This window comes from Armigeres subalbatus, chromosome 3 (genome assembly GCF_024139115.2).
Source record: "Armigeres subalbatus isolate Guangzhou_Male chromosome 3, GZ_Asu_2, whole genome shotgun sequence".
In the NCBI taxonomy this organism is placed as follows: Eukaryota; Metazoa; Arthropoda; class Insecta; order Diptera; family Culicidae; genus Armigeres; species Armigeres subalbatus.
Window position 1 is genome coordinate 262,933,950 of NC_085141.1, and position 24,444 is coordinate 262,958,393.

The window sequence follows — 24,444 nt, forward strand, 5'->3', positions numbered from 1 at the left end:
GTCAGACTTAATTAGCTTGATTGGTATTCACAACAATCCACTGTGTGCTTCAAAGTAACAATAGCACTAACACTAAGAAATCAAACACCTAGCTGTGATCTCAAAGGAAAAATAACTAAAAGCATTACCCCTGTAAAAACATGAATTGGACACAAACCAAGTAGCGCGAATAAATTGACTGTTTTGCGTTGCAGAGCGATACGATATGTTCAGAGCCGTAGCGTGAAATCCTCTTGGCGAAACATTCATTGGGCGCCCCTTTTCTACAAAGGAAAAATGTACAATATTTTACATTTGGAAAAAAAATACATTTCAGCAATTGTAGCTTGCAGAAAATCCTCCTAATTCTCAATTCTAACATTGAATTTTCGTGGTATTTTTTTGGTATGGTACTTTCATTCTGTGACCTTAGCAGAACTATGTTAACCTTCCGGGACTCGCACCGTTGTAAAAAGTACAACACCTTCGAAAAAAGCACGTTTGTCGTTCACAAGAGCGGCGGGAATGCGTGGGTGATCCAGGACTAAGCGAGTCCCGGAAGGTTAAGAGATTTGAGAATAGTGAGGGGGTGAAAATTAAAAAAAAAATGATTGCAATGCATTATATTCCTTCAATTATTTCTGAAAGCCCTCTGTAGTCTATGTACGTATATAGTCAAGGCAGTATGGATTGCCAAATATCCATTAAATAAAAAATAATAATTTCCGAACGATATAATGAACTTACGCAAATCAAACAGAAAAATGTCGGAGCTAGTTGGATCACGATCAAGATCAAGATAAATTCTAAGCCGGACGTTGATTTGAAGGAATATTACTGGACTTGGACTGGACTGCAGTTAAATCCAACTCTGACGTAAGTAGACCGATGGTAAGAATCACCATAACCCTACTTGTTATCCATACCCGTATCTGGAATGGATCTGTTAATGGCCCAAACCACCATCGGACCTGCCCTAACAAACATTGGAAGCTGGTAAAGCGTTAAAATATTTAGTGTGAAATAGACTTCTTCATCTAAAAAACTTGCCAAATCAGCTTAATTTGTTTGTTGAGACTAAGGTCAAGAAAAAAAATCTAAAGTATATAAATGGTTTGGAAACACCATTGGACCTGTTAGTTCAATGATATTCAGCTAAAAAATGGGTTGATCGATGATCGAAGTCGCTATTGGACCATAAAGAAAAACCCAACTCTTGAGTAGGTTGGTTGGTGACCGAAATCGACATCGGATCTATTCGAATTAAGTGAGTGAGTGAGGCTGTCGGTCAATTGGAGGCACTACTGGGCTCTGTAAATTGTTGAGCCAATTAAATATAATTCTAAAGTGAGTTGTTTGATAGTCGGAGTCGTTATCAGAAGTAGCAGGACAAGGGAAAAATACAACTTTGGACCAATATCTGATAGTTTTTTAGGAAAAATCCGTAATGAACACTGAGGACATTAAAATAATTCTCATGGCCTTTTTTCAGATCACATGAACATTTTCTGAACAAAACAAGCAAATTTATTTCAGAGATGAGCCATTTTTTGGCAAGTCTTTATAATAAAAACAATAATAATAATCTTGAGTTTACACAAAACCCATACCGCACATACTAGTTTTTCCTGGTTAAGTTTTTTTAGTTAACCAGCTGAAGCCCCTGAAAGAATGTGCTGAGAAAACTGAGTTATATCAAATAATTTAAATTGAAAGTAAATTATCCTCACTACTGGATTACATCACGGTCCCTGGGTGATAGTGGAAAAGTGGAACTCATCCGATTACGCGGTGCAGGTATTACACTCAAATAATAATTTGAAGATGATACTTTTGGATACTTTTTATCAAATTGGCCCCTTGTAACCGCTTCCGGAAGTCCAGAACCAGAATAGATATTAGGACTTCAAAGTTTTCCATATAACATGTTGATGTGGAAATAAAGAAATATTATTGTTTGCTCTACATGACTCAAAATATCTCTCCTATCGATATATGGACTTAAAAGTCCAATATTTCTGCCTCTTAGTAAAATTCTGTTCATACGATGATTCTTGATTTCAGCGCCCCCTAGTGGCTGGCGCCCTTGGCGGGGGCCAACCCGGCCAACCGCACGCTACGGCGCTGGATATGTTACTTTGTATTTGAGGCAATCATTTTTAATGTGTCAACAGTAGAACTCTTCATCGCCATTGAGAGTTTTGGACCATTGATTCTATTGTAGACTACATACTGGCTTGGACCAGGAATGAAAAATGACATTTGTCACTAAATGAAATTTTCACTCCCTGGTCCAAGTCAGTTATCTGAAAATATATCAGTGCTATCTGCCGATCAAGAATTCACGAATTGACCCTCAGAAATGATGAAAGGGTAATTTTCGACTATTTTTTATTCTAATCTTCTTTAAAAAAAAACCTTAGAATTATAGAAGTTGTCATCACTGAGCGTGAAAAATCGATAGCCTGATGCCGAAATTGAATAGCAGTTCACCTATTTAACGAACCGATAAATTATTCGCAACCTTTCCGCATGACCCATTTTCATCCTACTAATGGCATCTACAGGCATTAATCCGCAGTACCGTTGTTGTTAACCTTCCGACCAGGAAGCATACCACTAAAGCGAGCTTTATTAAACAACTTTTTAGTATCCTCCATATGCCACCATCGCATCCATCGTATCGACGAAGTTCAGCCGTAAGTTTGAAGCAATCTTGGTAAAATGCCTCATAAATTAACACTAATTATTTGCAGAAGCCCCTTGCCTTAGTTCGACACAACAAACTTCCAACGAAGGGAGAATTTAACAGCGAAGTGGAGGCACTGCTCTACTCAACACCAAAACAATCAGGAAATCATTCCTGAGAGCCAATTAAACGCACGAAACCAGTTGCTACGAACATCCATGTACCGACCTCCCCGTACACACTCTTGTATGTTGGCAATGTGCGCCAAAAAGCATGACTGCCAATCAAAAAATAATCAATCCGCGGAACTTTGCAGTGCCGTCGGGTGTGCAAAACGGAAGAAATAAGTTGCACAAAATTTACGGGAATTCATTTCACCGACTTTCTTATACAACTCTTGTTATTCAGGCTAAAATTCCACTTCCACCCAAACGTTGAATTTTCCAACAAAATCAGACAAATAAGTTGTGCTCTTAGGAAATATGTCTCCCTTTTAACAAATATTATGTTGCATCGAAAAAATGAGAAATAATTATTGTTCGACATTGTCAGCTGTTTTGTCCGTGTACATCAGCTGTTCCTTTCCATCTGTAGTTACAGTGAAGATGTGCGCGACCAGGAGCAGTAATCCTTATGATGTCGGGGAACGGTTCGGCACTTCATCTCATAGCTCCTATTTCCATCTAATCAAAAACAAAGCAATTAAAATGAATTTAGTTTGATTTTTATTTTTTGCAAATAGAAGATTGAAAATAGATTGGTGCTGTATTTCTTTGTTTTGCGATGAGATGAATATATGTATGTTGAGTGAGATGGAAAACGGAGCAGATCCCCTATGTCATTTGTGTCCTGGATTGAAATTAAATACTAAAACCACCTTGATTTCTGATGCAAATTCGGGCTGAGAATTCAACACAAAAAACATGAGTATCAGTACCATCCAGTCTACGAAGTTCATCGTAAACTAATACGCTATGTTATGCCTCAAATTACTATTTTTTGATGATGATAATGATGATGATGATGATGATACTACCATCTATTGTAGTAAGGCACCTGCCGATAGCACTGGCCATATCTCACAAATGATTTGATCGTGATTATATTATTGTTTTTTTCTTATCTATCTCCTGTATTGTGGATTTACTTGACCAATGGATTCGAAGGTCGGTTAACTTGCCTATTTCAAACGTTCCCTTTTCCAGCAAGGTTTGCCAAACTCAATAAATGTTTGGTAGATTACCTTGTTTTTTTTTGCTCCTTGTCCATCAAAACAGATGTCAAAACATCGGAAAAAGAAAGAGAAGTCCGAGGGAAACAGCAAAAAGCACGTGGCAGACTTGTCAGTTTTGACAGATTTTACTATGAAGACGGGTGTGAAGATGAAACCGGCGATTTCAACTACCATTCAAGGAGCGACTATTTCAAACAATCGGGTCCAATAGGGAAATCCACGTACAATATGAAGGGCCAAAAATGGGTAGGGTGGTTCCATAAGCAGAGACACTTATGCGAATCCACGAGATTAATAGAGAATCTCCTTCCAGAAGAAAGTTCGTACATACAATAATATAATCTAGCCCTCGATTCCCAGATTGACCCAACAGATGGGGAGAAAAGCCCGCCCTTTATCCACGAGATGTTAACAATAGGAATTTGGCGATTCCACTCTTCCTATCCAAATCGCTTCAATCGGTTTTTTATGTTATATATGTAACCATGTTGTTTGAATATAATTTGGCAATATAAGTTACGAACGTATGGACCTATTTGCAAGATTTCCCACTAATCGATTCGCCTTGCGATCAGTTGTGTTTATATACATGAAAAAATAGAACAAATGTATAAATACTACGTTTTTATGAGTTCTATGAGCTCTAAAGAAAACTGCGAACCTCGAACTTAAATCGATCTAGAGTGCGACGCTACAATCGACTATACAATTGACAGTCTTTACAAATATATATCTTATCTTCTTTTTCTCTATATATAACACATAGACCGATTTGAAAATTTGTCTCACTAATCGATTCGTCTTGAGGTCAGCTTTGTTTATAAATACGAAAAATTTGCAATTTTGACGGTCAAAGTTGGAAAATTGTCAAAATACAATATTATGTTCAGTTCGGAGAAAATCCAATGCGATCGCACAAAATATGATCTAGAGTGCGGCGCTGCAATGAACTCAACGATTGACAGTTCGATCGCAAAACAATACAACCCCCAGGGGCCGAGCAAGGTCGGGTACGATCAACTAGTCTTCTCTTCTTCTTCTATCTTCTACATAATAAAAATGAAATGGTCTGTGTTCTTTTCCGCATAACACAAAAACGACTGGGTGAATTTTCTTCATTCCTTCAGCAAATGTGTTTGTTATCGTTTCCGACGGGTTTATATGATATTTGATAGTTAAGTAAATTGTGAAAAACTAAAATTAGAATTTGTTTGGAAATTTCGTATGGGTAGTTCACAACACGCATTTTCGCCTACTATGCAGAACAACGTCTGCCGGGTCGACTAGTATCTTCTCTTCTCTATATCTATATAAAATTGAGTTGATATTTCCTTTGAAGCAATATAACTAACAAATGGACCGATTTACATGATTTATGCACGGTTCGATTCGTCATAGAATGGGCAGTGTTTACATAAGGAAAAAGTCATGAATTTTCCCTGGAATGTTTCAAAAATCATCAAAACGCACAAATTTGGTGAATAGTGAAGATAAAAAATAAAAATAATGTACATAAATCGATCTAGAGTGCGGTTCTGAAATATTTGACATTTGATAGCAAAAGTGCTGCACCCGAGCAACGCAGGGACCCATCTTCTAGTATGATATAAAATAGACATGTTTGAAGTTGGAATCATTGTAATAACCTATTAAAAAGTATAAATAAAAATATAGTCAACAAGCTTGCATTATGAACTGTCGCGTAGAGAACAAGCCGTGAATATATCCCCAACACAAATTGAACCTGGTGACAATATTTGACACTAAAGCCGGTTTTTACGCGTTTTTACGCATACCCGCAAAAACCCGCATGGATACCGAAATCCGCGTAAAAAAACGAGTAAACACGATTTCAACAGGAATTGGATTTTTGCGGTTTCCACATATCCCCGACCTTTTTTGAAAAACCGCTTAAGGAAACCTTTGGTAGAAAATCCTCGTAAAAACCCGCGTAGATCCCAAAATCGGTGTGAAAAAGTCGCGTAAAAAACGACCAACGTAAAAAGTTACCCCAGTGTTGTACAGAAACCGAAAATCATCCGGCCTAAAGTTTACGATAATGAAAAATATAACTTTAACAGTAGGTTTCGAAAAATATCATTGAAAGTTTTGATGGATATGTATCTTGTTTAATACTAATACTCCGAATACCCTACCTTGAGTGACGATCTACTGCAGTGATGGAAGTTCTGTGAATCGTTGCGGCCAGTGTTATATCCTTTTGGGCTGTTTCAAGCCCCAATAGCAATTTTTAATGAAATATTCCGCACCTTTGATCGCCAACTAAGAATATTCCTAGGTTTAATCCCGACTGTTTACACATAAACTTCGATGTCCCTCTTCTGTGAAATACACTTCATCATTATTTCTCTTCGAAGATATTTTTCAATTGATCATCACTGTACATAAATATAAAACGTTAATGACTTTCCACTTTACGAGCTAACTGTTGTTGTAGCAAGGTGCTATATACGAATCGGGAATAGGCTTCACCGCCGACATGGAAACAGCTGCAATAATCACAATTCTCTTCTTTCGTAGGTTCGTTGGCGTTTTCCAAGACCATGTGGCTGCAACCAAATGATATACACATCAACCACTGGATAGCTTGATATGTGCCATGCTGCCATTCAAACTCACAAAATCTCAGACCAATTCGTTCTCCTTGCACTAATAAGCACGGGTGAATTTATAATAAACATTTAATTCGATTTATCTTCGCCACAGCTTTCAAGCAGGTCTGATGCTGACTATATTTCATTCACTTTTAAGTGCACCTTAATTCATCATCGTCAACAATTGCGCATCAAAGCTCAGCCAACTGTCACGAAACGAGCATCATATTAACACACTTGGAGGTCAACATCGCAAATAACATCCGTGCGACCTTGAACCAGCTTTTTTTTCACAGCTGAACCGTTTCAGGATCAATCACCACACACCGGATTTTCCAAATTTCTACGTTCTACATTTCCACACTGTTTCGATAGCTTCCCAGCGCAACGTTACTCACTATTCGATCGCTCCGTTACGCGCATCGACCGCGAACTGAATCTAGCGCGGCTCGCGTGGATTTGATACCGGACCGGCAAATGAGGGTTTGCTTCCAGCGGACGACGAAGATCGAGGCCGATCGATTCGAACGGATGATGAGAGCACTCGGTGAAGAGAAAGAAAGCTCAGCTACCAACCACTGCCCAACACCTTCAGGTTCCTACTGATAGGTGGTGGAGCTGATGCGTGTTTCCGCGATCGACCATCTCCAGAAAAGCTTGCGGCGTTCAGCGTAAACAGAGAGACCACAATGCGGGAGAGTGAGTTGGAGGCGCGCGCTTGACGATCAAAACAAAGTGACGAGAGTACGCTCACTTTTAACGGCGTATTACCACATGGTCGCTAAGGAACTGTGGTATGCTGTGGGTCGATGAGTGGCGCAACATAAATCATAAGTGTTGCCGTTCGTAATTATTTAAAGAGAAACCAAAAGAAATATAAATATGTTTAGAAGACAATATAGGTAGCATAAATCTACAATCAATTAGCTTTCAAAATCAACAAGTAGCACTAACAAATCTTGCGAGACGTTAAATTGCTACAACATCAACACGTCTTGTATTAATTTTATAAACATTCAACTAGCCGCCTCCGATCAATGTGCACTCTTCTAGTGGATACAGGAACGGATATTTGTATACTAAAGTCCAACTTAATAAATCCAAATGAATTAGTAAATATCTATGAAACGTGTTCATTTACTGGAACCACAGAGCAAAAATTGCATACTATAGAAACAATTTCGACTGACATACTGTCCAAATAACATTTTGATCCACCGCAAATTTCAAGTCATTAATAAAGATTTTCCAATACCAACCGACGGAATTCTAGGAAAGGATTTCCTGATTAAATTCCTCTGCAGCAGTAGTTATGATTCATGGATACTTACAGCAATTAATGAAAATGCAGAAGCTGAATTTACCATCCAAATAACGTACTAGGACATTTTGTAATTCCACGCAGATGTGAAGTTCTACGAATCATTGATTCTGGACTACCATATGGAAACTATTTCATGGACTCAGCAGAAATTCTTCCAGGAGTGTTTTGTGCCAAAGCCTTTGTGTACACTAGAAATCATCCAATTAAAATTATCAATACAAACCTTGCAATAATCAAAGTTAGACAATTTTTTTTATAATTTGAGCCATTGGAAAATTTCGAAACCTTTGTTTTTAAAATGATTGATACACAAAATAGGTGGGCACGAACGTCTTCTGTCGGAGCTTAAAATGGATAGAGACTCTGATAAGTCTAGACAAAGCCTAACTAGTTTATGTTCAAAATTAAGTGATAGATTTGCACTCCAAAGAAATAACTTGTGCCAAAGAAAACAGTCGAGGGTACAAATAAGACTTGTGGTCGATTTTAATCAGCTTCCCAGAATCGATGATATGCCCGACTAACTAGGAAGAGCTAAATACTTCACGGCGGTATATTTAATGTTTGGATTTCACCAGATAGAATTGAGGGATTCGTCAAAAAAATATACTGCCTTCATAGTGGAGAACGGTTTTTACGAATTTCGAAATTTTACGAACGAAAAAGAACGGTCATTACGAATTTAATAGACTTCCATTTGGACTCAATATTCCTCTAAACAACTTCCAACGGATGATGACCATATCCTTATGTCGACGATATTGTTATCGTTGCATGCTCAATGAAACATCACCTCTCGAACCTTGAGCAAGTTTTTCAAAAACTTCGAGAATTTAATTAAAAACTGTAGTGGAGCTTTTGGGAACCGTGTCACCAAGTGTTGATCAATGTATGGTTCGAACAATAATGATTTTATTAGCGATTCTCAAATACAATTTTACCTACGGGAGACATTCGAAGCTAGTGTAATTAGAGAAGGCCATTGGAGACATCACAACTTAGTAAGTGGCACTAAAAAATGTGTGCATTGCAATTTGAGGTCTCGGACTAAAATTGCTGAGACTTCATTGATGTCAACGAACGGCTTTGAGCGTTCGTTGTACATCGATTGAAAGTGTGAGAAATTATTAAAGGGTATGATGACATGTGTTATGCACATGCCACACCATCCCCCTATGGAAATGAATGGCTTCGATTATCTCTCACAAAAGTATGGGTACAGAATATCAATAGCAAAACCATGTTTGATTAAAATACATTTTATGAAAACAAATTATGCATTAGTTAACTATATATAGAAAGGAACTTCTATGATCTATCATTCCTCCCCCCTAGGCAATTTTTTCCACAAAATTGTAACAACCTTAGTAATGTAGATACTAGCTGAATCAGATTGACATCTCATTTTTTTTTCATTATATTTGTTTTCTCGATTTTTTCTGTTTGTGAAGTTTTATAATATTTTGTGTACTACTTTTATTTAAATTTTAATTCTATTCGATATAAATCTAGATTGTACAATGGTACTTATTGCTAAATTCAAATAACGTGTAAGTTTCAATTCAAATAAGTTTTGTTGAATGTTTGGTGTTGTGTTATAAAAGGAACAAGAGAATCAAAGCCATTCACGCTATTGCTTAATGATTTTTTTGATTTCTGTTTCATTTAAGACTTCAATTGGGTTTTTATAAATTATTATAGCAGTCTTCTTAAGTATTGTAAAGTCGTTTTGATTTGGGTTTTTTATCAATGTATGAAAAAAATATGTCATTTGTTTGAATTGCAAGCTACTTTATATGTCTATGTTTTGAAGCAAAGTATTTTTTTTTTATTTGTTGGGTGCAGTTGAAAACATCATCATTATCACCTGGTAACTGTAATTATTCAAACTGGTAACTGGATTATTCAGAACAAAAATATTATTCTTTGTATTTATCTATTGATTTGGAGAAGGCTATTAATTATTTGGAATCAACGTCAATGCTAATAGTCCTATACGTATACATTTTGGCTTCTATATAATTATATATAAGTCTGAAATAAGATAAGAGAAATGCTTTTCCATTTGTAACTGCTTCGTACACATGAAGTTGAACAGGCTTCTGTGTTTGAACGTTGCAATGAATAACATTTTCTTGTTTTTAAAGAATTGAACTGGTAATTAAATCAATTTAAGCGTCTCAACATGAATTTTTATAAAGCATCTGGAGAAATTCAATCGACGTATATCATAATCATTAGGATTAGGAAGGTTCTCTTAAATTTTATTCAATTTTTATTTCTTCTGTAGAATTCGTAACGTCTTGCGAAATATACAATAGAAAACCGTCTAAGACGTATTAAGTACTGTCCATTTAATTCCACCAGTTAATTTTCGTTATCTTTGCAGATACGTATTTCGACCACAACTGTGTGGTTGTCTTCAGTGTCTCGTACTTGACTCGACTTATACGTACGAGACACTGAAGACGACCACACAGTTGTGGTCGAAATACGTATCTGCAAAGATAACGAAAATTAACTGGTGGAATTAAATGGACAGTACTTAATTCGTCTTAGACGGTTGAATACATTCCACTAAAAGAGCTTAATATATTTTCCTTCAATAGAAAGATTTATTTTGTTATGAACAAAATAATAAAGTTAAGGACAGATGTGTCAGAATTCAATCATAGTTAATAAATATACAAGGACATTTAAATTTGTTTTATAACACGCTATCAGTGACAAAATTACTTTTGCCGATAAATAAATTTCCCTACACTCTATGACGTCCTTCTGCTCTTCATTAAGGCAGGCATCCGGGTAATAATAAAAAATAGCGTGCGCAGACTAATCTGGTCGCTTTTCAAATAAATTTAGGCTTCAAACATTAGAGCTTGGCCATTACTTCTTACGGGCATCCGGTATCCTTTTGATCCGGGCATCTGGGGCAATATTAAAAATTCATCAATAAATATATAAGTATGGGTGCAGGCCTGCAAACCCTTTTTTCTACTATTCTTAAGCACCCAGGCATTCCTTGCTATGGATTTTAAGCCTTTTCGCATAGCTAAGGAAAATATAAATATTGTATTTACTAATTCTAACAACCTCCTGGGGATTTTAAGCCTATTCGAGATGAACCCGCCTCGGGCTGAAATTTTCAATAACAATGAGAATAATAATAATAATAATAATAATAAAGGACATATAATTTACGTTGTGCATCAATATATATTTTTTGTTTGAGTCACTTCCTCTGATTTGTTTTATTTCGGTTCATATTATTTCTATTAAATATTTTGTTGTTTAAATTTATAATTTTTTTTTTATTCACAAATTTGTTTTAAAATTGATATTGTTTTTTTTATTTTCATATTACTCTCACAACACCACAGTCACTAAGCTATCAATCATCATTTTATCTCCCACACATTATCCGAATTTATTTTGTAACTATTGTTTTATCCTTTTTTTAGTTTTTTTGCTTTCGCTGTTGTTCAGTTTAACAATTTCTCTTGTTATTTTTTTTAGTATTAAAGTTTGATTGAAATTAAAATTAAGAAAGGTAGCTTTCGCAAATGTACTTAGTACACTTATCATGTTTTGTTTGAAACTATTTTTGTCTTTCTCGTATATTTTTTTTTGTTTTACTGAAAAAAATGATTCAAATTTTGAGCGATATTCTGATATGATGCAAAAGCAAAAGAATTAAATTGAAAGTTTTATTAGTCTTTACATTTTTAAGGAAGAAGGGAAAATGATTAAAAATTATTAGAATACTATCGAATTGTTCCATGCAAAAAAAATTTTTATCTTTATTTTACTGAAATTGAGATTTTTGTTATTAATTTTGTTTAGAGTTATGATGATTCGTACGAATCATTATTTGTTATATTTGTAGAGTATTGTAGATAATTTTTGTAGTTAAGAATTTTATTTGAATGTGTAATATGTTTAATAAGATGGATACTAATTTATCCCATTTTGAATTGAAAGATTTAGTCCAATGTTTTTTTTTTATCACTGCAATGCTAATGAAAAATTATTAAAAATTATCTTTATGACAAAATTGTTTAGTAAAACAATAAATCATTATATATATCTTGGAAGGGTTTTGTTACTTTAATTTGAATGTATAATTTATAACAGTAATAAGTAATAACTATTTAACTAACTTAAAAAAAATCAAAGGGAAAGGTGTAGTGAAACGTATTTAAAAATTCATATATTTTTAAAAGTGATTCATTAAGTGATGAATTTATTATTAGAAAGAAAAAATCACTTAAATAAACATTAGTATAAAAAGATGTTTCAACCAAGTGCTGCGAACCAATGTAATAATGTGTAAAAGATTATAAGGGAGTATAAGAAAACAATTAGTTATCTAAATAACTTCTTTTTGCTAAATATTTGCAACATGGGAGCTATGAGATGAATAACAGTTACCCTGTGTATTTTTTTGTTTTGGTTTTGGATTATTGTAAATATTTTTCATACGTTTTATGTTTTACTCAATTTATATATTTTTTTTTTGCGTTACATATTTAGTTTATATTTACATTTTAGCTATATTTTATGAGAAATACAAACATATTATTTTTGCCCACAAGAAGACACCAACCCCGTGTCGAAACGTTGGACAAATAAAAATCTTATTCCACTGCGTAGCCAGAAGTTGAAATAAGAAATTACAAAAAAGGAAAAACAATTTGTTTTTACCTCGTTATATGTAGAGGTGAAAATAAAAATTAGGAGTGTAAAAAGTTTACACATTTTGAAAACAAATGAAAATATAAGATGAGGAAATACATATGCTTTTTCAGGTCAGGAAATTATACATTGCTTATGCCTGGTCTGTTTTATAATATTATAGTACTAGTTTATTTGTGTAGTTTGGTCATCATTTTTAAGTACACACTAGCAACGGATTGATTTGGTATGGAAACAATTCTCTTAGTATGGATAGAATAGCTTTTTTGGAAATTGGATTTTCCGTTCTTATAAGACACGTTGTTTTATTATTGACATTCAAAACATGGATAATAGGATGTGGAATAACATTATTGGTGAATAATTGGTAGCTGATGAAATCAGTTCAACTGTTAGTATATTTTTACACAGCATCGTCAAATCTAAATAGAAACAGTATTTTTGCAATTGATAAAATGTACGAATACGTCTTGTGTGTATATCTGCAATCTAACCCCCACTGTCCGGCAGTGGTATTATGGAAGAAAGCTGTCTTTAATAAAGTCAGCTTTAGCCCGGGAGTTAGAAGGTGTTAGGTGACTGCAGCTCCATTAACCCATTTCAGACTGCCTGGTAACTCACGTCCAGTCTGAGGTTACTTTCACTTGCAATAAGCCCCGCCTGTTTATGCTACCATTATCAATTGGATAATGGATCCATAAACAAACTTCCGGATTTTTAAATCCAGCGCGTATTTAGTTTTGGAATCATATAAAAACAAATTGAAACAATCTCACCAAATTGATCAAATTCCGTATAAATGAACTGAGGAAGAAAAGACCACAACTAGTATCCACGAAAAAATCACTACTCTTCCAGCGCTAATCCGAGCAATTCGTTAGAGATACATATTTTCCTGGTATTGTTACACATTCAAACATATTTTCACCAAACACATCCGCGTATACAAAATACACGAAATAAAGGATTATTCATAAAAACGTAACAAACTAAAGAATTTGAAATATGTGCGTACTTTTGTCTTCCAAGTTGCGTCTGATTTGACATAGCGGAAAGCTTAGAAATTTACAAACAAAAACAATTAAACTTACTTAACAAAGATCAAGGAAACGGATATACCTGGCTGTTTAAATTACTACCCACGGGACGACGACGAATCGGTCCAAGCGACATGCCCTAATTTTTACCTACCTACCGTTCTACCTACACACCATATTTAAAGTTAACGAGCAATGTTTTTCTTCAGTCGATAACAAAACACTGAAGAAGTTGTTGATTGAGCTTGAGCTTGATGACCGCACAATTCGTAGTTGCTACTCCGTGATTGATCAGAACAATCGAAATTGCACAGGGAACCAATAGTTGGGACTTGGGATTAGCTTTCCAACCTCAATGTGCACAGATCGAGAGTTCAGTAATTAAAGGATCAATAACGGCGCCGGCCACGTCCTTACGATCATCTGGGAAGGGAAGGAGCAGTTGGTGTGACATCTGTTGTTACTAGAGACCGAGATCACCTCTGCATCTCCACAGTTGACACAGGAGGGATGTTTGTTAGTGGGGTGGGTAAGTAGTTGCACGGATCAGGATTCACCTTGGTAAGTGATGCGATCCATGCAACCATAATAAGCAAGGGATAACATGCTTTCAATTATCTAGACCAGGATATTATTGCTACCGCACGTCGTCACATAGAATGACAAACTATTCAAAAAAATTTAAATGAGAAAAAAAGAAGCATTTTGAAAACTGAATCTATTTTTTAAAAGTTTTATTCTATTTACTAACAAAAAATGGCTATGTATATGAAGTGTATGTATGTAAGTTACTCAAAATACATCTTTTTCTCCAGTGCCTGGCACTTTCAGACTAGAAAGTTGGCATCAAACTATCATAAATAGCCCATAATAGATAAAAAAAATCTAGTAATGTATTCACTTCACAATGTTTGTATTTAAGTTGAATGTTAAATAAATATCCCGAATGAGCAATCATGGCATAAAGGGGGTACTTACGTCTTTATTAGTGACAATAACTATTTAAAAAAATCTGTATGTTATGAGATTTTATCCATTTTTGGCAAACATTAAGCAGACAAATTATTGGGCAAACAATGAATCAGAGAACATCTATTAATCACGTAACGCAGATATTAGACTTGTTCAACTCCCTGTACGTCTATCTACGAAATCAGTACATTCTTTTCATTCAGTCTTCCAATTCAGTCGCATGGAAGACTATCCTGGAAGCCAAAGATTATTTAAGCAAAATGTATGCCCACTGGCTATCATCTGGTGTAATTGACCCTAAAAAAGTTTAGCATGGTTTCACACACTTACGACATTATTAACACAGTCATCACAAAATGGGATCGTTATCTTCTTCTTGGAACAAACTCACCAGATGTTAATCCATCAATAAAGCCAACTTAACTTCCGCTTAAAATATTCACCCGCTTCATTTACTATCTAAACTGCACTTCGAAACCGTCGATCTATTCTTGCACACATTCCATGCTCGTCGCTATTTCGTGGGAGCATCCCACTGGCACATCCGGCAGGATTAATTCTGTGGTCTCGGAACCCGTCCAAGATCGACAAAAAATCACTAACGTGCACCGAATTACTCCCGCACTGCCATGAGTTCTTCCTTCTCTCGTATGAACTTCACAAAACTTTGAAAATTGACCAAACGATCTAACTTGGATTTGTACAACTAATTGTCATGAATCTTTATCACCGGTTCACCGTTACTACAATTCATCCAAAGAAAACACGACTTTCTAATTTTCTAATTCGGCTGGAAGTATCGACTTTTGGCAGATGGTAAACGGCGATAAAAATATGATACAAAAAAAAACACTTCCTCTCTGCAGCATGGCACACTACGATCTCTATAAAATGTACGAATACGTCTTGACCTCAAAAGTGTAGATTTTTATAAGTGCACTAAAACCATTTTTTTTATCGAAAATCGAAAATACTAATATATATACGATTTTTTTTAGCAGACTTTCTTTTCAGCTAAATTTATTTTAGAAATGTTGGGGATAAAGATTCAAGAAAAATTAAATTTTGAAAATGCACACTATGAAAACTTATGAAAAACTATGAAAATGATGAAATAGTAAATTATTGATAACTTTCAAAGAAAGAACAGAATATTGCAACAGTATTTTGAATTATTGTTTTACTTATTTTGTTATTTTTATGCAAATAGCATTTGAAGGCCTTTTTTCATCTAATAAAAATATCACACGACGGTTAGAAGATAGAAGAAGACATACTTATCATATCTATTATAAATACGCGTTTGGTATCCTAACGAAGTCGAAGTTACCAGAAACTTTTTCCAAGGATACTCGCAGGTTTCACGAGTCTTCCTCGCGTGCTGTAACTCATTCTTCCGCCGGCAGCTGGACGTATCCCCGCGACGCCGACACTCAATCAGAGTATTCCCAGGTGAACCATATTTCGTCTCGAATGCACTTGTGTCTTCCGTGTGTCCAGCGCCAGCGAATCCGGTGAACCCGAAACCATTTTGCACTGTTCGATACACTTCCTAAGCACTTAATTAAAATATAATCGATGCATGCACTCACTCACTGCACTATGGTCCAGGATAATAGTAAGGCCATCATTATGGTGCAACCAAAAAATAGGGTGGCCCATCATTTAAAAAAAAATTAGAAAATATTTTTTTATTTTTTGGAATATTGACATGTTATGTTCTATAAAGTTGTAGCGCGGCTTAATCCAATCAATTTTGCTGAAAAAACTTTTTCTGTAGCTCTTAAGTTGGCTGATTTAGAGCAATTTTACCTAATTGGATTAGGGTGTACCTCACAAAAACAGTATTTTTGGTATACTTTTTTGTTTTAGATTTCTCAAAAAAGTCGTCTTCAGGTGACTTTTAGAGCTAAAAAAATGCAACTTTTCATGGGTAAATATGCTCAATATCTTCTACCGATCAAAAGTTATAATCGTTTTTCTGTCAAAATTACATTTTTTTCATTAGTTGATATCTCCGGTTAGGGCAGACCAAAAAAATATGTTTACACGTCATTTGAAAGAGAAATTCATATTCCTTATTATGTCAAAAAGTTGGGGATATGTTATTTTTTTATCTCAAGTTTAACAATTTTTACTAAAATCATGCGGGCTTGGTAGTCATATGGCTACTGCTTCTGCCTCATACGCAGGAGGCCGTGGGTTCAATCCCAGGTCCGTTCCATTCTCCTACTTTGTATCTTTCTCTTTATTTCTCATGTTCTAGCAATCGCTAGAACTGGAAATGGACTTCCATACCGTTTCCATTGCTATTCCTATACCTTCAACTTGAGTATTCTAACAGTAATCTGCTAGAATTGGAAATGAACTATAGAGCTCGTTTCCTACATCCATTTAGAAATTCCATCAGTTACCTTCTCCTATCTATCACATTGGCAGCTCGTTAACCAAGACGGACCTCTGCCTCTCAACCTAGCCCAAAAATTCCAATAAATACCGCATGAACTGGTGGCAAGTGCAGAGGTATATTCGGCTTGCAGTGGGCGAGTGATTGCATCACTATTTCCTCCCCTTCCCTACATTGACTTGCATTCTGACGTGGCAGGCGCCAGTATGACCCTAACAAATGAGATCACCAGTACTTGTACATTGAAGATGTGTGCTAGTCCCAAGCAAACATCTGTTGGTTCCCTGTGCAAGAACAGCTGATCTGGTCATAATGGAGTAGCAACTACGAGCAGTCAATCAAGCTCAAGCTCAAGCTCAAGCTCAGCTCTGCGGTCTATTTGATTACACTGCCATTATAATAGATTAAAATCGCTGAAATAGGTGAAATTCGCCAAACTGATTTGCCAACTGTTTTTCTCCCAGATTATACTTTTTTTACTGCACACACGAATCACGATCACCAGCACGTGAAAGGAAGCTTTTTTCTCGCTACGTAGGCTTTGCTGTCTACAATTTATAGTGGCCGACGGGGCGTCAGACCCCGCTGGCTCACTGGTATTCGACAGTAACGTTCCACACTTTTTTTCGACACACTGCTGTGATCACTTTTGATATGTTTTTTCACCTGTTAGTTGTAATGACTGCCGTATTCGGCCACTTGCCCACGTGTCGCCATGTAGTGGAGCTTTGGGACCCGTGTCACCAAGAACAAATAATGTGTTGATCAATGTATGGTTAGAACAATAATGATTTTATTAGCGATTCTCAAATACAATTTTACCTACGGGAGACAGTCGAAGCCAGTGTAATTAGAGAAATCCATTGGAGACAGCACAACTTAGTAAGTGGCACTAAAAATGTGTGCATTGCAATTTGAGGTCTCGGACTAAAATTGCTGAGACTTTATTGATGTCAACGAACGGCTTTGAGCGTTCGTTGTACATCGATTGAAAGTGTGAGAAATTATTAAAGGGTATGATGACATGTGTTATGCACATGCCACAAAACTAAACCCATCAAAGTGTATGTTTTTTCGTGGTAATGTAACCTACCATGGTCATCACATATATAGTAAATTAATTCAACCTGACAAGTACAAATTTTCAGTAATATTAAACTACCCTGTACCTCAAAATCCGGAAGACGTGAGAAGATTTACTGCTGATTCCTGTAATTACTATAGAAAATTCATTCCATATTTTTCCGAAATTACTGCACCCTTGAACAGACTTGTTTGAATGGAATGATAGCTGCAGCAGGGCATTTGCGCACAGCACAGAGCACATATGCATCCAAAATTGGTTTTGGTGCTGTGTTAGTTCAAATCCATAGATAGAATATAGAATTACTAATTGCTTTCGCAAGCAAAACATTCACAAAAGGTGAGAAGGAGAACAACAAATCAACCATCGAACAAGAGTTTACGGCTATTCATTGGGTAATCAAAGACTTTAGAACATATCTATATGGAAGACGGTTAACTGTGAAAGCGGATCACCGCCCACTCGTCTATTTATTTTCAATGAATAACCCTAGCTATAAACTGACTAGAATGAGGATTGATATAATATTATAAGTAGAGTTTAGTTTTGATGTCGAACATTTATCCGGAAAAGAGAACGTTGGCGCCGACGCTCTATCTCGAATTATGGTCGAGTCTGGACGTCTAAAAAATCTTTCCGTACTGCCAATTTCCAGACACATTCATAGTCGGCTCTGGACTGTCAATATTCGGTTGAATATTAGTCATTGAATATTTATGCACATTCTACAAATTGATAAATTATCTGAAATATGAACACGTTTTAAATAAGTGAAGTAATTTATCACATAGAACTGAATCCGATTTTCATCCACGAGGCGCTTTTAACGGTAAACATCAATATAAACAATGCTAATTATATTTTTTTTTGCACATAGTAAGCACACTCAGTGACTGTCAAATGAATGAGTGGTGGAGTAGTCGTCTGACTATGTCATTCTATGTTTTGAATAATCACGCGATGATTGTCAAAATTCGGACTGAAGTTGCTTCATGAAGATAAATATTTTAGGCTCAGGGTGCATATTCCAAACGATAATGTCACACAAGGCAATTCATCTGCTAATGAAACTGATCATCTTAAAGCTTATGAATCGGTTAATAACTTTGAAGCATTTAACATGCCGAAAGTAACATTTGATATTATTGACAATACGCTGATTTTACGAATCTTGACGAAAACACTGAAAAGGATCCTTGCAATTATCCTACAAAAGTGGAAACATTCATTTAAAGAAATATCTGCAGATATTAGAAGAAATGGCAATGGATTCCTCGAGAATCATTTAAAGAAGCATGCAACAAAATACTAAAAAAAAATTAACAATAATTGTTAAAAATAATTATATTAACAATTTTTGTCATCTACCAGCCAGCACCTATGATAACTGATGATGATATTTTAGCCATAACTTTTGTGCCCATAGTCCGATATGGCCAATTTTTAATAGAAAACAATGGGAAATGATTCCACTCTGGACATATTTTGTCTAGAATTAACTCTCGCTAGGATATAATGTCCTATCGTGGGCCCTTACGCGATAGTGGACCCTCCAGCCATTTTAAAGCATAATCTTAACATTTTTCTATAGTTGAAGCAATTTCCTATTATGCAGCCCCAGGGGGTATACTATAGGCAGAGCCGTAGCGTGGACTCCCGCGCCCTTGGCGGAACCGTTGTTGGACGCCACTTCATTTTTGCGTTGTGGATTTAATAAATGTTTGCTTTATGAATTCCTCAAGCACCTTACAACATAGGTAGGAAGTAAAAATTATTAAAAAGGCCAGAACATTTCTAAAAATACCTTTTCTAGAAATTTTAATGATTTTCTGGAAGATTAAATAAACCTTCGAAAATAAAAAAAAAATCGATCCAGTAGTGCGTGTGCGACAAAAAAATCCAGCATTCCTTATTGTGAATTCACGCACTAGCAAATAAAATCCATTTCTTAAGTGTGTCGGTCAGGGGTTGGATCACTATCGGATATAGTCGCATAAAAAAGAGCCCTGCTTTGGATTGGATCGAATGACCTTCAGAATCGGAGTGGGTCTATCGGAAATTTGGTGGCATTGGTTGACGTGGTTAGACCAATAAATTTCAACTTTGACGTAGATCAGTTGCTATCATTACTGAAATCTCTCGATGCAGATTGTTGTATTCAGTATGTATTTCGATAAGTGCCTCGTTTAAAGCTTTTCCAGGCCCAAAATAAAAAAGAAAATTCAAAATATCATCGAATATTCAACGGCTTTGCTTGTCTTTTCACCATCATACAAGTGTCTAGTTTGAAGGAAACGATAATGTTATTGAATTAAATTCAATCGTTATGGGCCGTTTTTGAACCTCAAATAGGTTGAGATAATTTATCTGAAATTCAAACAAACTTCCTATCTCTTCTTCGGAGTATCTATTATTTGAAAACAGCTTAAATTTCTTAGACAAGAACAAAAATTATACGCGTTTTTTACAGTCTACTCTGTGTTTCGCCTTTGGCGTATTGTAGGGCTTCTTCCCAATAAACTTCATTTCATTTATTTAGTTAACATCTAAACAGATAACACTGAATCAACAATTTGACGCCACAATGCACGGTTCGAGGCCGCATCTCTCCATCCTCGGATACGCCCCACGCTCGCCAAGTCGTTCTGCACCTGGTCTACCCATCTCGCTCGCTGCGCTCCACGCCGTCTCGTACCTGCCGGATCGGAAGCGAACACCATCTTTGCAGGGTTGCTGTCCGGCATTCTTGCAACATGCCCTGCCCATCGTACCCTTCCGGCTTTAGCTACCTTCTGGATACTGGGTTCGCCGTATAGTTGGGCCAGCTCTTGGTTCATTCTTCGCCGCCACACACCGTCTTCTTGCACACCGCCAAAGATGGTCCTAAGCACCCGTCTCTCGAATACTCCGAGTGCTTACAAGTCCTCCTCGAGCATTGTCCATGTTTCATGTCCGTAGAGGACAACCGGTCTTATAAGCGTCTTGTACATGACACATTTGGTGCGGTGGCGAATCTTTTTCGACCGCAGTTTCTTCTGGAGCCCGTAGTAGGCACGACTTCCACAGATGATGCGCCTTCGTATTTCACGACTAACGTTGTTGCAGCCGTTAGCAAGGATCCGAGGTAGACGAATTCCTCGACCACCTCGAAGGTATCCCCGTCTATCGTAACACTGCTTCCCAGGCGGGCCCTGTCGCGCTCGGTTCCGCCCACAAGCATGTACTTTGTCTTTGACGCATTCACCACCAGTCCAACTTTTGTTGCTTCACGTTTCAGGCGAGTGTACAGTTCTGCCACCTTTGCAAATGTTCGGCCGACAATGTCCATGTCATCCGCGACGCAAATAAATTGACTGGATCTGTTGAAAATCGTACCCCGGCTGTTACACCCGGCTCTCCGCATGACACCTTCTAGCGCAATGTTGAACAACAGGCACGAAAGTCCATCACCTTGTCTTAGTCCCCGGCGCGATTCGAACGAACTGGAGTGTTCGCCCGAAATCTTCACACAGTTTTGCACACCATCCACCGTTGCTTTGATCAGTCTGGTAAGCTTCCCAGGGAAGCTGTTCTCGTCCATAATTTTCCATAGCTCTACGCGGTCTATACTGTCGTATGCCGCCTTGAAATCAACGAACAGATAGTGCGTTGGGACCTGGTATTCACGGTATTTTTGAAGGATTTGCCGTACAGTAAAGATCTGGTCCGTTGTCGAGCGGCCGTCAACGAAGCCGGCTTGATAACTTCCCACGAACTCGTTCACTAATGGTGACAGACGACAGAAGATGATCTGGGATATCACTTTGTAGGCGGCATTAAGGATGTTGATAGCTCGAAAGTTCTCACACTCCAGTTTGTCGCCTTTCTTGTAGATGGGGCATATAACCCCTTCCTTCCACTCCTCCGGTAGCTGTTCGGTTTCCCAGATTCTGACTATCAGTTTGTGCAGGCAAGTGGCCAGCTTTTCCGGGCCCATCTTGATGAGCTCAGCCCGATACCATCCTTACCAGCTGCTTTATTGGTCTTTAGCTGTTGAATGGCATCCTTAACTTCCCTCAAGGTGGGGCTGGTTGGCTTCCATCGTCCGCTGAACTGACGTAGTCATCTCCTCCGCTGCCTTGACTTTCACTGCCTGTACTCTCAGCGCCATTCAGATGTTCCTCGTAGTGCTGCTTCCACCTTTCGATCACCACACGTTCGTCCGTCAAGATGCTCCCATCCTTATCCCGGCACATTTCGGCTCGCGGCACGAAGCCTTTGCGGGATGCGTTGAGCTTCTGATAGAACTTGCGTGTATCTTGAGAACGGCACAGCTGTTCCATCTCCTCGCACTCCGCTTCTTCCAGGCGGCGTTTCTTGTCCTGAAAAAGGCGGGTCTGCTGTCTCCGCTTCCGTCTATAACGTTCCACGTTCTGCCGGGTACCTTGCTGCAGCGCGACCGCCCGCGCTGCGTCCTTCTCCTCCAGAATCTGTCTGCACTCTTCGTCGAACCAATCGTTCCGTCGACTTCGACCCACATACCCGACGTTGTTCTCCGCTGCGTCGTTAATGGCTGCTTTGACTGTACTCCAGCAGTCTTCAAGAGGGGCCCCATCGAGCTCACCCTCTTCCGGCAACGCTGCCTCGAGATGCTGCGAGTATGCAGTGGCGACATCAGGTTGCTTCAGTCGCTCTAGGTCGTACCGCGGCGGTCGTCGGTACCGAACATTGTTGATGACGGATAGTTTTGGGCGCAGTTTAACCATCACCAGATAGTGGTCAGAGTCGATGTTAGCGCCACGATATGTCCTGACGTCGATAATGTCGGAGAAATGCTGTCCATCAATCAGAACGTGGTCGATTTGTGATTCTGTCTGCAGTGGTGATCTCCAGGTGTACCGATACGGGAGGCTGTGTTGGAAGTAGGTGCTGCGAATGGCCATATTCTTGGAGGCGGCGAAATCAATTAGTCGTAGGCCGTTTTCGTTCGTCAACCGGTGAGCGCTGAACTTTCCAATAGTCGGTCTAAACTCCTCCTCTTGGCCAACCTGAGCGTTCAAATCTCCTATGATGATTTTGACGTCGTGGCTTGGGCAGCTGTCGTACTCACGTTCCAGCTGCGCGTAGAATGCGTCCTTATCATCATCAGTGCTTCCGGAGTGTGGGCTATGGACGTTGATTATGCTGAAGTTGAAGAACCGGCCTTTGATCCTCAACCTGCACATTCTTTCATTGATCGGCCACCACCCGATCACGCGCCTTTGCATATCGCCCATCACTATGAAAGCTGTTCCCAGCTCATGTGTGTTGCCGCAGCTCTGGAAGATGGTATGATTACCTCTAAACGTTCGCACCATTGATCCCTTCCAACAAACCTCCTGCAGCGCTACGATGCCGAGTCCACGGTCCTTAAGCACATCGGCGAGTATGCGTGTGCTCCCGATGAAGTTGAGAGATTTGCAGTTCCACGAACCGAGTTTCCAATCGCTAGTCCCTTTTCGTCGCAGTGGTCTTCTCCGATGGTTCCGGTCCGTACTCTCTTGTTGATTGTTCGTTGCTTATGATTTTTTAAAGGCTGGCTTGCAGGGCCTGACACCAAACCCCCTAAATTTCCGGAGGACCATTCCTCCTTATTTCCGGTGGACCATGGTGCACAGTTTCACTTAGAGTCCCTCGCTGGCACTCGGACGATGATCAGCCGCCCCTAACATGTAGAACAGACGCTGTTGTGAGTCGATCCTGACATGGAGAACAGACGCTCAATAAGATTTGCACCTCCGGAGAGGAGCAAACCCCCCCTTCCCTGTCAGCATACGACCATAGTTCCCACCGGGGTTGGTTACCCGATCTTCCTTAAGGTTGCTCGTATCCCGGCCAGCACCGCGGGGAGGTAGGAATAGGAGTTGCTGGGTAAGAGGCTAAGGACCGCGAGATGGGGTCTATTTTATTCCTTCAGGTACCCAATAAACTTATTTCATTCTCATTTTCGTTTGTATTATTTCTATTTTTTTTCTATTTCCTCCTCCTTTTTCATGGGGTAAATTATAAAAAAAGTCAGTGAAGATGCTCCCTGAGCCGACGTTCTGATACCTGCATCAGTCTTGACGGAAAAATGCCATTCGGAAATTAGTCAAACAGTTGATCACGGATGTAGTCCCCAAAGGAATCGTCTGATGAAAACTTGAATCTGGAAAATTTTGAACCGGAGAATTTGAGAATACAGCAAGGTTTATAAGACGGTTTGAATTAATCGGATTGAGAATTTCTGCGTCAATAAAGCATGAGTTAACCTCACGAAAAACACAAAAAATCAAAGAAAATTGAAGTAATATTCAATCCCGTAAAAAACCTTGAGATTTGTCATCAATTCCCATAGTGCGATTCTGGATTTCGGCGCCCCCCTAAGGCCTGGCGCCCTTGACGGGGGCC

At 38.0% G+C, this 24,444-nt stretch overlaps 1 protein-coding gene across 4 annotated transcripts in view; it reads right to left on the reverse strand.

Moving 5' to 3' along the window:
• Nucleotides 1-24,444, reverse strand: part of LOC134223999 (uncharacterized) — a 368,032-nt gene that overhangs the window by 246,532 nt on the left and 97,056 nt on the right. The window contains exon 1 of one of the 4 annotated variants that reach the window (XM_062703229.1): nt 6,059-7,119. The exons of the other annotated variants lie outside the window; for them this stretch is intronic. The gene's annotated coding sequence lies outside the window, so the exon portion shown is untranslated. Of the gene's footprint in view, nt 1-6,058; nt 7,120-24,444 lie in introns of those variants that run through there. 4 annotated transcript variants of the gene reach the window in all.